This window comes from Pristis pectinata, chromosome 5 (genome assembly GCF_009764475.1).
Source record: "Pristis pectinata isolate sPriPec2 chromosome 5, sPriPec2.1.pri, whole genome shotgun sequence".
Lineage (NCBI taxonomy): Eukaryota > Metazoa > Chordata > Chondrichthyes > Rhinopristiformes > Pristidae > Pristis > Pristis pectinata.
Window position 1 is genome coordinate 103501755 of NC_067409.1, and position 13197 is coordinate 103514951.

Genomic DNA, 13197 nt, shown 5'->3' on the forward strand with positions numbered 1-13197 from the left:
TGCAGTCATGGGGAGAACGTATGATGCTGTTGCTAGATGTAGAGTTCTTGCAAAGGGAACAATTAAGTCAAACAACTGCTGCCAGTCTACACTGGCTTGTGTCCAAATCATCACCAACGAGAAGCTAGCCTTCAGACTGGTGTAATTTAGGATGGCAAGTAATGCTTTCTTAGTTCATTTCAAGTTCCTGCTGCAAGTAGCATTTTCTTTCATTTTAGTGGAATGGTTTTCTTTCAGTGCACATAACATTGTGATGAAGATAGTAAACTCAGTATTGTAAATGGATCTTCAACTGTACTGTAACATTAACAACCCCAGAAAATCTAACACAGAAACTAACTGTCCTGAAGAAATCTTTTGCCCTGGCAGCAGAAAAGACTCATGTAATGTGTTACTGCAGGCAGCAAGTTGAAATGATGAGTTCTATGCTCCCCAGAGCCAACTCTTATATTCTTTAATTAATTGTGCAAATATGCATATAATGAAATAGGATGTATGTTAATTAACACCATGCTGCACAGTCAAAGGTCTGGCATATTTGATCATTTGTATTAGAAATTAATATATCTGATAAATTTGATAAATTTGATCCTTTATGTTAAGAGTTAATAAAACAGAACATTTGCATCTGGATTTAGTGAACCTCAATATTTTGATTGGAGTTTTGTGAGTCTGTCTGTCCTCTTCTTAACCTCACCCCATTTGAGGATTTAGTGAAACTGCACACTTGGGTATTTATTTAATGAAGCTGAAGAATTAAAGATTCTGGCCGACATTTACATGGCTCAAAGAAGAGAGAAAAGGGAGAGTGATTTAGAAATGATTTAGTTTTAATTATGCCAGTAATGGCAGTGCACTAATATTTTAATAGAGAGCATTGATACAGCAAATATTTCCTAATGGTTGATTAATCAAGGATTTTCTTAATCGACTACAAAAACATTTGCATGTGAAAATGCTATTTTCTTACAAATAAACTGTGTACCTACATGTCATGTCATTATATTGACTGTTGTCCACAGGTTCAAGAGACTTAATTGTAGTGAATATTGTTGATCATATTAGTGAATACAAAGTTCAGAGGTTGGCTTCTTCAAGGTACTGCAAAATGTGTCAGTAAAGACATAATGTTTTCCTAAAAGCAATGCATCAGATCATCCTGGCCCCAAGCTGCTGCCCAGACACACTGTCCTGGGGACCCACCAACCCAGACTTCCTGAAGCGGAGGGCCAGTTATGACCCACATTCAACTGATCTCCCAAGTGGTCTGTGTGGAGCACATAGGCCTGAGACAGTACACCCTGAGTTCACGCCCCTAGAAGACAAAAACCAGTTTTCAAACATCTCTTATCTTCAGAGATACTTAAGAACTAACCAAATACATTTAAGTAATTTAAAAAAAAACTGGCAGCAAACAATTTGCACGTATTAATCTCCCACAATTTCCTTGCAATGGAGAACGAGGCCATCCAGCCTATCAAATCAATGTCAACTCTAGGAGCATTCCCATAAGTCCCATTCCCACACCTTTTCTTTCCCCCTGGAAGTCCTCACATGCCCACAACTTCCCCTTGATTTTCCTGCCACCTACCAACTTAGTGGTAATTTACTGTAGCTAATTAATCTACCTAATGGTCTTTGGGACGTGGGATGAAACTGGAACACCAGGGCAAAACTGAGGTGGTCACAGGGAGGAACATCACATAATCTCTATATCACATCACACAGTACAAACATCACACAGACAGCACCAGAGGTTGGAATCATAGCCGGGTCACTGGACCTATGTGGCAGCAGCACTATCTGCAGCACCATCATGCGGCCTGTAAGGTCAAAATAATCAGTTTTTACCCTGTTGTTTGAGGCATAAATATCGTCAGAGCATGAGGGTAACTTTCCTACATGTATATGTGCTTGCCACAAACTCATAGGTTCCTCACATCTGAAGTAAGTCTGAGAGTTAAGCCTATTTGAGAAGCAGGGTGTTAAAGACCGTCTGGAAGTGCATGCAGGTATGTGAAAGTTACATAAATGATTTGAGTATTGGAAGTGTAGCAGGCTCAGTGTGCCTCAGAACTCAGGAGAAGACAGTGACCACATATCAAAGGGCATACAAGGAGGCACATAATCTTTAGGACAGCAGACCTATGCTACATTTTTGACAGCAGGAGGTTGCCTGAACAATCTCACCTGCTGCAGAGGAGATGTAAGAATGGCAACAGGAGCATCATCCGACTGGGATCAGGTTGAGGTGCTCATTAGCCTGCTGAGGGTGTTGAGGGTGTGGACAGTGGCTCAGTGGTACTGCAGCTCCAGAGACCAGGGTTTAATCCTGATATCAAGTGCTGTCTGTGTGGAGTTTGCATGTTCTCCCTGTGACCTTGGTGGGCTGGTTAGCTTGAGTACTGTAAATTGCACGAGTGTAGGTGGGTGGTTTGTAAAAGAAGCAGGCGGGAGGGGATGCTTGTTATTAATGGTCACACGTTAGAGAAATGTGCAGGAAAGGGTGACCTTGCACATGCTTGAAGGGCTGAATGGCCTCTTTCTATGAATTATTTTTTGCTTAAATAAACAGCTATGGCTGAAATAAAGGTAAAGGGTCAGATATGAAGTGTATCTGGTCCCTCAGCTCAGTCTGATAAGGAATCGCTGTCAGACTCAGCACTGAGTCAAGTGGAAGAGCAGGAAGTTATATGCACTACGATTTCACCTCCTGCGCATTCGGTATTTCCGCGCTGCAATGCACAGACAAGGATGTCTAGAACACATTGACACTCACTCTGTAACCAACCGGTGGTTTCCTGAAGAACTACCAGCTAAACATTATCCTGATCCATTCCAATGTTTCACAGTGGTTTGTGGTGGGAAGATAATCATTGCTATTCATAGTGATATTCATGTTTATTTATATTTCCAATACATAAGAGGCAAAGTTATCTAAATTGTGTGGTGCATACAAGCTTTATCTCTATCTTTTCTCAGGTCTGATGGATCAACCTGAAACATTAACTCTGTTTCTCTCTCCACAGATGTTGCCTGACCTGCTGAGTACTTCTTTCATTTTCTGTTTTAATTCAGACTTTCCAGCATATACAATATTTTACCTTTGGATTAAAATTAACTAGGATGATGTTTCCACATAAACTCTGATGATATTTCTACATAAATTTTTAGCTTACTTCAACAATTAAAACATTGCAGCTGAATCATTTAAAACACTTTGACTCTCATGGCTATCAATAGAGAGGTGAAAAAGTGCTGTTCATTATAATTGTACATAGTCATAAACCTTCTATGGATTTTGCACTGGAAGCTCCTATCAGTGAACTATCCAAAAGTACATCACCTTTACATATCCAGATTTGAGCTTCCGACAAGTAGAAACATTTTCTGCTTGTCTACTTATCAGACACTTTCATAATCTTTAAAGTCTCCATCCAATGCCTGTTAGGCTTTACTTTCCTGAAAAAGAGCCCCAGACTGTTCAGCTTTGTCTGAATATCTTGGACGTCCCCTGAATTCTAGCATCATCTTTGTAAGTCTTTTTTTTAACCGCATGTTATTGTGTACCCCATAACTTTTTTTGTAACATGGAGATTAGAATCATGCACAGTATGCTGTGTGGTCTAAACAACGTTCCAGTTAGTACTTACAGCACAGAAACACACTATTCAACCTAGGAGTTCCCAATAGTGTTTATGCTCTGCACAAGCTTTCCCACACTCTTCATCTAATTTCATCAACATATCATTGTAGTGCTCTCAAAGTAAAATTATTTTCTTGACTTTCATAATGGATTTATTAGTGGATGCAGTATGTTTGTTGCTGCTGTTTCTGGTTTCATGGTGAGTGAAAGTAACAAATAGTTTTTGAAACTACTTCTAAAAGACCAGGTCACCCCTCTTTTCTTGAAAGATGAATCTAAACCCTTGCATTCACCTTTGATTGGTATAATTCCAGTTGAACATTTTGGCACCATCTCCACTGCCTCCACCTCCTTTTAATAGCTACTGGAAATATACCTACCAGAGAGACCTGAACTGTTTACAATATTCTAAGTGTGGTTAGGTTCACATAGTTTCTCTGCATTTCAATTCCATTCCTTTCAGTATTAACCTCAGTGCTTTTATCACCTCTTTATGGCTTACCAAGCTGCGCCACTAGTTGTGGTCAGTTGTGTTTTTATATTCTTGATCCCTTTGGTCTCCAACCACGTTTTCCCCCAAGAGGATGTGGTTTCCTTTTATTGTCTACCAAAATATACAATATTAAACTTTCCCATTCATTTGATGGTTATTGAATAAAAGAATCATATAAATTCTTGGCACAGTTGAAGGCTATTCAACCCATAGGAATAAAAAAAATGAACCAGTTAGGTTATTCTGGTTCACAGTTCACAATCTTGTAGGTTAGAGCACCTGAAGTGCTCATCTTAAAATCTTATAAATGCCGTAGGGCTAATACATCCACCACCTTTTAAGTCACAGAGTTCCAGATGCCAACATTATTTGTGTGATTTTGTTTTTCCTTGAGCTTGCCTATTGCCAATTTTACCAAACACCTTAGATCTAATTCCTTATTTCTTGTTGAAGGAGATAGGTCTCTCCTGTTCATATTATCCAGGGCTCCGATAGTATTAGATGCCTTAATTAAATCTCCCCTTGCCTCCTTGGCTCCAAAGTAAAAAGCCCCAGTCTAGCCTCTTCTCATAACATTCTGCCAACATCTCTTCTACACCCTCTGTTGTGCTTCCACATATTTTCTGTCTTGTGTCAACCAGAACTGTACATATTGCTCTAGCTGTGGCCCAATCAAAACTTTAACCAGTTTCAGAAAACAAAACTCTGTTATCATTTTCTAATATTACCAAGCAAGGATTTTGTTTGCCTTCTTAATTATCCATCCTGATGCCTCAGGGTTCAATGGAATCCCCTCCAAGATATAGCTGTTCCTTAATACTGCCCAGTATCTAAGCATTTATTGTGTATTCCCTTGCCTTGTTTGCTCTCTCCAAATGCATAACTTCATACTTCTCTGGATTGAATTCCATATGTCACTCTGTTTGATCATTTAATCAGTCCACTGATAGCTTCCTTCAGTCCATAAACCTCTTCTCTAATAACTATGCCCCCTATTTTGGTATCATCTCCTAATTTCTTAATCTTGCTCTTAGATTTAAGAATCATCGATATAAACCACACAAAACAAGTAATGTTCTGCTGAGCTGTGCAGAACCCTGCTACACATAGAGTTCCAGTCACACAAGCTGTTACTGACAATTACATTTTGCCTCCTACCACTGAGCCAATTTTGAATGCAACCTGTCACTTACCCTTAAATTCTCCAGGCGTTTTAAAAACTGGTTTGACATGTGAGACTTTGAGAAAATCAAGTATGGTTTCTTATAGTGGTGGGAAAAAAGAGACTGCAGAGGCTGGAATCTGGAGCATTAAGCAAACTGCTAGAGGAATTCAGTGGGTCAAGCAGCATCTGTGGAGTCAAGGAATGGACACAAACTTGTAAATGAGGCAAGAAAAGCAGCATTCAGCAACTGACAGGCATTATGGGCACACACATAACTCAGCAAATGATGTATAAAGTCATTGCCAGTGTTCTTTCGATTGCAACATTCACACACATGCAGAACTTTATAAGCAGACATTTATCTTTCTGCAATCCTATCCCAGTGGCTAGATTTCTAAATAGTTATTCCAAATCTCATCGTTTCCTTATCCCAAATAATGCTCAGCTATCCTCCTTGTGAGAAAGAATGTTAAATTCTGATCTTCCAACCATCTCAAAGCTCAGATATCTAACTGTGGTGTCGCATTACAATTTGACCACTGATCACCAAGAAAGCAATGTGTCCCCTCAAGCCAGCTCCACCATTCAATGAGACTATGGTTTATCTGATCTTAGCCTCAACTCCACTTTCCTGCTTCATCTTACTTACACCTGAATTCTCTACAGCCCAAAAATCTGTCTTGAATATCTGGAATGATTCAAGTTCCATAGGCTCTGAGGTGAAGAATTCCAAAGATTCACAAAGCTTCTGAGTGAAGACATTCCTCTTCACCTCTGTCTCGAACTTCTTTTTCCAACAAAGGGAAACTCCTTTTAGCATTTATCCTGTTAACGCCCCCATTAGGGTTCTCAGCAATGTGTCAGTGTACATCATCTCAGACCTTGCTACCAAATTTGGCACATGAAAGCTGATGTGTTGTGTGCTTTGGAGCTCTCAGTCATGAAAGGCTGAAGGGAAACAAAACCATGGTTCACTCCTCACCACAGTCTTGCAATTCTGGCTGAAGATGGATCTGCTAGAATTTCCACATACTGAAGTAAATTAATTACTGAAACAAATGCTTTCTGCATTTTTTAATCAATAACTTCTGTGGATTTTTTCAGGTTTTGCATAGCAGCTGTTATTTTAGATATATGGCATATATAACACTGCGGGGTACTTCTGGGAAATATGATGACATAAATGTAAAACTTCCCTTGTGTAAAAGGAGCACCTTCATTCTTTGATAGTCATTATTGTGCTCAATATGTCTTGGTGTTATCGAAGTCATCATAGCTTTGACCATAGGGACTACATTAATAAAATAATTTCTTTATGCTGCCTTAGTTGTCTATAGTCTAATGTGGCAACAACTGTCCAGCAGATTTTGCAACATTGGAGTATGTAGCAATTTCACTTTAGATGTTAAATATATTTCTAAATGCCCATGTAAGAATCAAAAATATGGTTAGGTTCATAGACAATGTGATAACAATAGCTGGATCAAGTAGTCTGTGCTATTCATTTTTAATAACACAACTGATATTTTTTAAACAAAATTTCTATGTTGAAATTATAACATTCCAAACTGTAACATTTCTTTGAATCTTCTTTGCCAGCTTTTTTTCAGCTAACTACACACATGCAAAGTCAAGTTCACACAGAAGTGCCACTGGAACTCGAAATATTATTTGAAAAAAAATACTTTTGATGACTAAATGCATTCTATGAACCAATAAATCCAATAGCAAAAGAATCTTGCATTTTATTTCTTCCTTTAAAGTTTTAAACTGGGATTAAAGTAGATCAGAAATCATATTGTGTGAAAAGTCCATTATAAGTATAATTATATAAACTTCTATTAAACTTTCTATTAAACATTAAGTTAAAAGAAATGTAAGTAGTTTAATGGTATCTGGCAACCATCAGTGCTCTTAGAACCATTAGTCTTCCTTGTGCTTCTTAAATATTTTGGTTATATCTACTGTGGTAACTTCAGTAAAAGAACGAAATGAAGTGTACATAAATATAATTTGGACCTGTAGCTACTTGAATTAGCTGCTTGTGTATTCACAAAGTTGGATAGCTAATACAAAAAACATGTTCTAACACAGCGCCACAATAGTAATTTTGCATCTTGCAATCACTTCGAAAGTTAAATGTTTATAGTTGGACTTCATTGTGGTTTCCAAAGCTGAACGGCGCATTTACTAAAAGGCTGATGTAAAACCAATAATTAGAATTTTTCAAAGAATGTCGTATGGCACAGTGCCCAAAATTATGATGAAATACAATTTATTATAGCCCTTAAAGTACATACAAACTGAATACAGTTTTCATTTTGTTCCGATTCCATATACTGTAATCCTGTTGAAAGCTCAATAGCTCTATTTAAGCTACAGTTGTAACTTCTGAGACCTGAAACTTTGTGCTTTGCCTTTGCCACATTGTATGTATTTCTGTGCCCATCCTTTTGAACAGAATTGAGCAGGGATATCTAGAAATGTGTTGTGTTTTTGGTGGAAGTATTTGCACTCAATCCACTTCAGATCACGGTGGGATGGCAAACATAGATCAAGCAAACAATAATTCAAAGTAATCAACACAATGCATCACAAAAGAAATTTGTGGTTGACAAGCCTTTATCCTGAATCCTGCAACAGGAGAAATAGCGGTTCAACCCGAATACCAATCAGACGATTTAATGCATTTTTGATGTACATTTAAAAGATTGACACTTGGCCACAGATGTACATGTGTTGTGTTGTTTATTGCAAGGATATGGCCTGCAGTAAACCTATTATAACATATCATCGTGCAGAACTTCCTAACCTCAAATAGGAAAAATTCCATCACACATTGCACTCGCAGATGCATTATAGAAACAAATTGTACTTGGAATTGAAAAGTCACAGTCTTATTCTGTCTAAATTAATACCTGCCACAAGGCTAAGTGCGAGAGCACAGAACTTCCCGAGTGATTTCACTGTATTATCAGCTTTGACACCGGTTGGGATTTCAGCTGCAGCAACCTGATTTTGTATGAAAGTATGGCTCTAAGGTATATACTACCAAGCACTAGGAAAAGAAAGCAAGTCTCTCCCAGATTCACCATATTGGGTGGAATGTAGGGTGCATTTACAAGCCTGACAAACAACATTTTGTATTTACTTGAAGAAAAACCATGTTCGATTAGCCTGTGCTTCTTTAGAAGGCCATAATTCAAACTGAATTCTTTTTTTTATTTGTGGGACCATAAACTCCATGGACCTTAAACACAGCCTCACACATGTGACTGGATTGCTTTATCCAAGGAGTCAATGCAAGTCTATCACCCTCAGCTTCCTAGATTCAAGATCACTCCAGACTGCCACTGCCAATCTCTGTCACACCTCATAGTTTGGTGCTGCATGAGGGAGGTCACCCAAACTCCATATTTAAGGAGGGGAGACTTCATTTACTTTTTTTTTTGATCTACAGTAACAAGCAGAGCAGCCATTGGCATTTGTCTGCATTCTAGGCTTCTCCAAAGTGTAGCTATTAGGGGGCAGTGCTAATGTCATCACAAAGGCCTGTCTGACAAGATCCTGCCAGCAGGATATCCTTGGATGCTTTTCACAAAGCAAATGATTTCTGTGTGCATTGTACTTTACTAACCTGCCTAGGATCCTCTGTCCTCTCCCACTGGGCACTCTCCCATTCCCTTCCAATCATTGTGGACATTCATTTATTCAGTAGCAACCCTTTCCTGTGGCTGGAAGAGTGTTGCTTGTATTGTGGTATATCCATTTAAGAGCTGATCTCAGAGAATGCATCTGCTGTGCTAGGTGCTGGCACTTGTTTAAACTTGTAAGAGATCAATAGGGAATTCAGTGCTGAAACTAACAATATACTTACTAGTACACCAAGTGTTACACAGTCGTATTACACACGGAAACCTGACAATGCTGTTCAGTAAACCTCACAAATTAAGAATTTGATGTCTATGCGACTTTTACAAGCAATGTTATAATGACCCACAACATTGTTACAATGCCATTAAAACATAGCAATGCACTTTCTTCTGAGGTTTCTTTTTGTGTAGAAACAATTACACTATTATTTTCCCCCCCAACATACTGCCTAATCCTGTATTGTACACCCTTCTGGTAATGTTTCAATAACCATATAGTGTCTTGGTAACCTTGTTTTATTTGTCATAGGCTATGTTAGTAACAGTTGTAAAATAATCTAATTTTTAAATTATATAAATCAAGATTTTCTGTTATTTAACCAGACACATCCGCAATTACTGTTTAAAAATGATCAACCTATCTGTTAATTCAGGCTCACCACCTTTGATACCCATGTCCCAAGTAAAACCATTGCTATCATGCTATCTCTGCCCCATTAAGTCCAAGATATAGGCCACCTAAAGCAATAGGATGGAATGCATCTCTCCCTCATTCACTCACTTCAATACATGATAACAAATAATTTAAATTACTAAAGTGCTTTATTAAAGAAAAGAACACATTGAGAGACAAGTATTATTTATATTGTACAGTTACTCCCACACATACAAACCTATTCTGCTCAGTTTTACCCTGAATGACTTGAAGCACAGAGCAGTTGATCACATACTACAATTTTCAAAGGGATACAAATGCAGCAGTACATAAACCACAGAAGTTACAGTTCATACTCATTATCAGTAGTTCTGTAGAGATCCACTGGCTTTGTCCTTCTTCCGGACCAGCTAATCTCCTACTTCCAGGCCTGCACCAGCTGAAGATGAGATGCTGGCTCTGCCACTGGATTTCCACTGAATTTACCTCTAAGTTCAGTGGTGGATTACTGACATGTTAAACTGAGGGCCTGAATACATTTCACATCCAACCCATGGCTTTGCCCTAGCCACTAAAATGGTGTTGCTGACCTTGAGTGTAAAGTTAATTTCAGTGTTTATTGTTTCTTTATTTTCCTTTGCCTTCATGTTTTTAATTAATTTCTTTAAGGTTTTATTTATCCTTATTTTTTCTTTTTTATTTAAAACTTTGTAAGTGTTTGAAATGTCTCTAATTATCAGACATTTTGAAACACTTCATTGGCCTTTGACAACTGTGGGCAGTCAGTCAATCAGATTAGTGTGGGTGGACACTGCAGGTAGAGAGCTTGGGCAATGAGCTGGATCCAGTATGATCCAGCCTATTCAGTTCTAATCCTCTCTGAAAATCTTTTCTCCACCACAAATCGTCTTCTTAAGTCTCTCTTGCCTGCCCTCTCCACTTTCATCTTCAACAAGAGCAAGGAACTCATAAACTTCTTTGAGACTAAGTCTGACACCATCCAATCAGCTACCTTTGCCAGTTCCATCTCTTCTCCAAATCCACCTGGTCAAACTTCATCGAAGGGTCTCCACTTTTCTAGACCTGAACTCAAGTTTCTATACTTTCTCTCCTACCTCCTCCCACCTGAGCCCATCCATTTCATGAAATACACCCTCTGCTTCCTTGACTGTGTTTCCACTAAACAGTTTACCACATAACATACTTAACTGTCCGTTAGGTAAATTAAGAGCACTGAGATCATTGTCATTGGCCTCCACAACAGAATTGATTCCTGAGGCACCAACTACATGTCCCTTACTAAGAACTTTCTAAAAGCACGGGAAACCCTGGCGTTGTGTTTGACACTGAAGATGAATTAAAAAAAACACATTATCACCATCTCTGATAGTATTTAATGCCACCTTTATTACATTGCATAAATCTGCTCCTGACTCATCTAATCTTCAGTGGAAACCCTCACTTATGCTTTGGTTACCTGTAGATCTAAGCACTCATGTTTACCTCCGTCATTCTGCCCTCTGTAAATGTTCTATGCCAATTCTTAATTTGCAGTCTTGCTTATCAGTAATGTACTCATTGACTTATGGTGACTCAGAGTCAGTAAGTTTTCATGTCCTAAAAACAATAGTCTGGAGTGGATTGAAAGTCACTGAGTTGTGAAATTACCCGAATTTTTAATTAACTTTATTTTGCTGTGAGAAGGAACATAACACCATGTTAAATTGAGGTAAAGCCTCCCTTTGTTAGGACTAATGACATGGTGATTTTCTGTTACAAATATGAAAACAAAAGTCCTTTTTTTGTTTTTCTCAGTACTTTATCATGATGGGTGGTATTTTCTAATAATAATCAAAGACTATGACTTGTTCTTAAATGTCTCTGATTCTTTAACAGCCTTTAGAAGTAGGGTCATCAGCACCTAAAGCCTAATTTTTAATGCAATGTCTCAATGCACAATAGTTTCATTTATAAGCAGTCAGGGAGACGAGAGCTTTACATTTCTGAATCTTTGTTTTGAGTTCATTCATATTTATTATATGACATCTTTTCACCGAAAACATGTAATCTTGCGATATCATTTGAAGGAGGATGTATTCAGTGTCTAACCTATAGCCTGTTGGATGTGTTATTAATTGGTCATATATAACAGAGCTGGGCTTTGTTACAATTATTTTCTATGTGAAATTTTTTGAAAGTCAGCGTGCCAAGGTTTTTGATTGTATTCATTCCAGCTTAAAGCATGACCCAGCTGGAGCCTGGTCTCCAAAGTCAGCAAGGGAAACAGTTCAGTACTGTAACTGGGCTTGGCCTGGGCTTGGACCTGTGGTAAATGTGCCAAGCAGTGCTGAATGGCATACATACTTGGAATCTTGTCCTGCTAAATGATGCTGACAGGTGCCATGATGGGTATCATTAAGCTGTATTCCTTCTCCTTACAAACTTGTTCCCAGATCCTCTGAACATAATACATAGACTAGACACCACCCCATAAGAGAATGTCAAAGTAAATCTTGACAGTTGAACTTTAATTTCAGAAGACTTCAGTTAAGGGATTTGGATATTACTATTAATTCACAGAATCTTTTTGCTTTCTCCATATTTATTTCAGTAACAGTTGTGGCCGCAAACCAAGCAAATATTTTGGAGGCAAAATTTGACTTCATACTGCACATTTTATTAATCAGTGCACAAGATTATGTTTGCAGTGTGAGTCACAGGCAGATGGCCTATTGTTGTGGACATCAGAGATTCTTCATATAACACTTTCTTGAAGTAGTAGGTTGTTATGTCCATCAGTGAACAGTGCTGATCTAATGCCATTTTGTAGCTCAGCCTTCCAGGTACCACACTCTCTTAGCCTTACACAGCTAAATGTGTGTTCATCCCCAGGAAAGCACCCAACAGAATGGTATCTAAAGGAATCATCACCTACCTTCAAGTAAGTTGAACTCTACTAGATTTGCTATACTTCTATAATTGTTTGGTATTCTCTTCAGTTCTTTGAAGTTGTTCTATTATACAGGGAAAGGTGTATTTGCTGATGAAAACTTTGTCCAGGTTTCAGGCTTCTGCAGTACCCTTTGATATTGGTATTGGTGTTGGTTTATTATTGTCACCTGTACCGAGGTACAGTGAAAAACTTGTCTTGCATACTAATCATACAGGTCAATTCATTATACAGTGCATTTACATTGAGTTAGTACAGAATGTATTGAAGTAGTACAGGTAAAAACAATAACAGTACAGAGTAAAGTGTCACAGCTACAGAGAAAGTGCAGTGCAATAAGGTGCAAGGTCACAACAAGGTAGATCGTGAGGTCAGAGTCCATCTCATCATATAAGGGAACCGTTCAATAGTCTTATCACAGTAGGGTAGAAGCTGTCCTTAAGCCTGGTGGTACGTGCCCTCAGGATCCTGTATCTTCTATCTGATGGAAGAGGAGAGAAGAGAAAATGACCCAGGTGGGTGGGGTCTTTGATTATGCTTTGCTTCCAGATACATGTGTTTTAGCTGACAGCGAGACAGGGAAAATGTTTAGAGGGCACATGGGGGAGAGCAATTTAATGAAGAGAAGGCAGGTG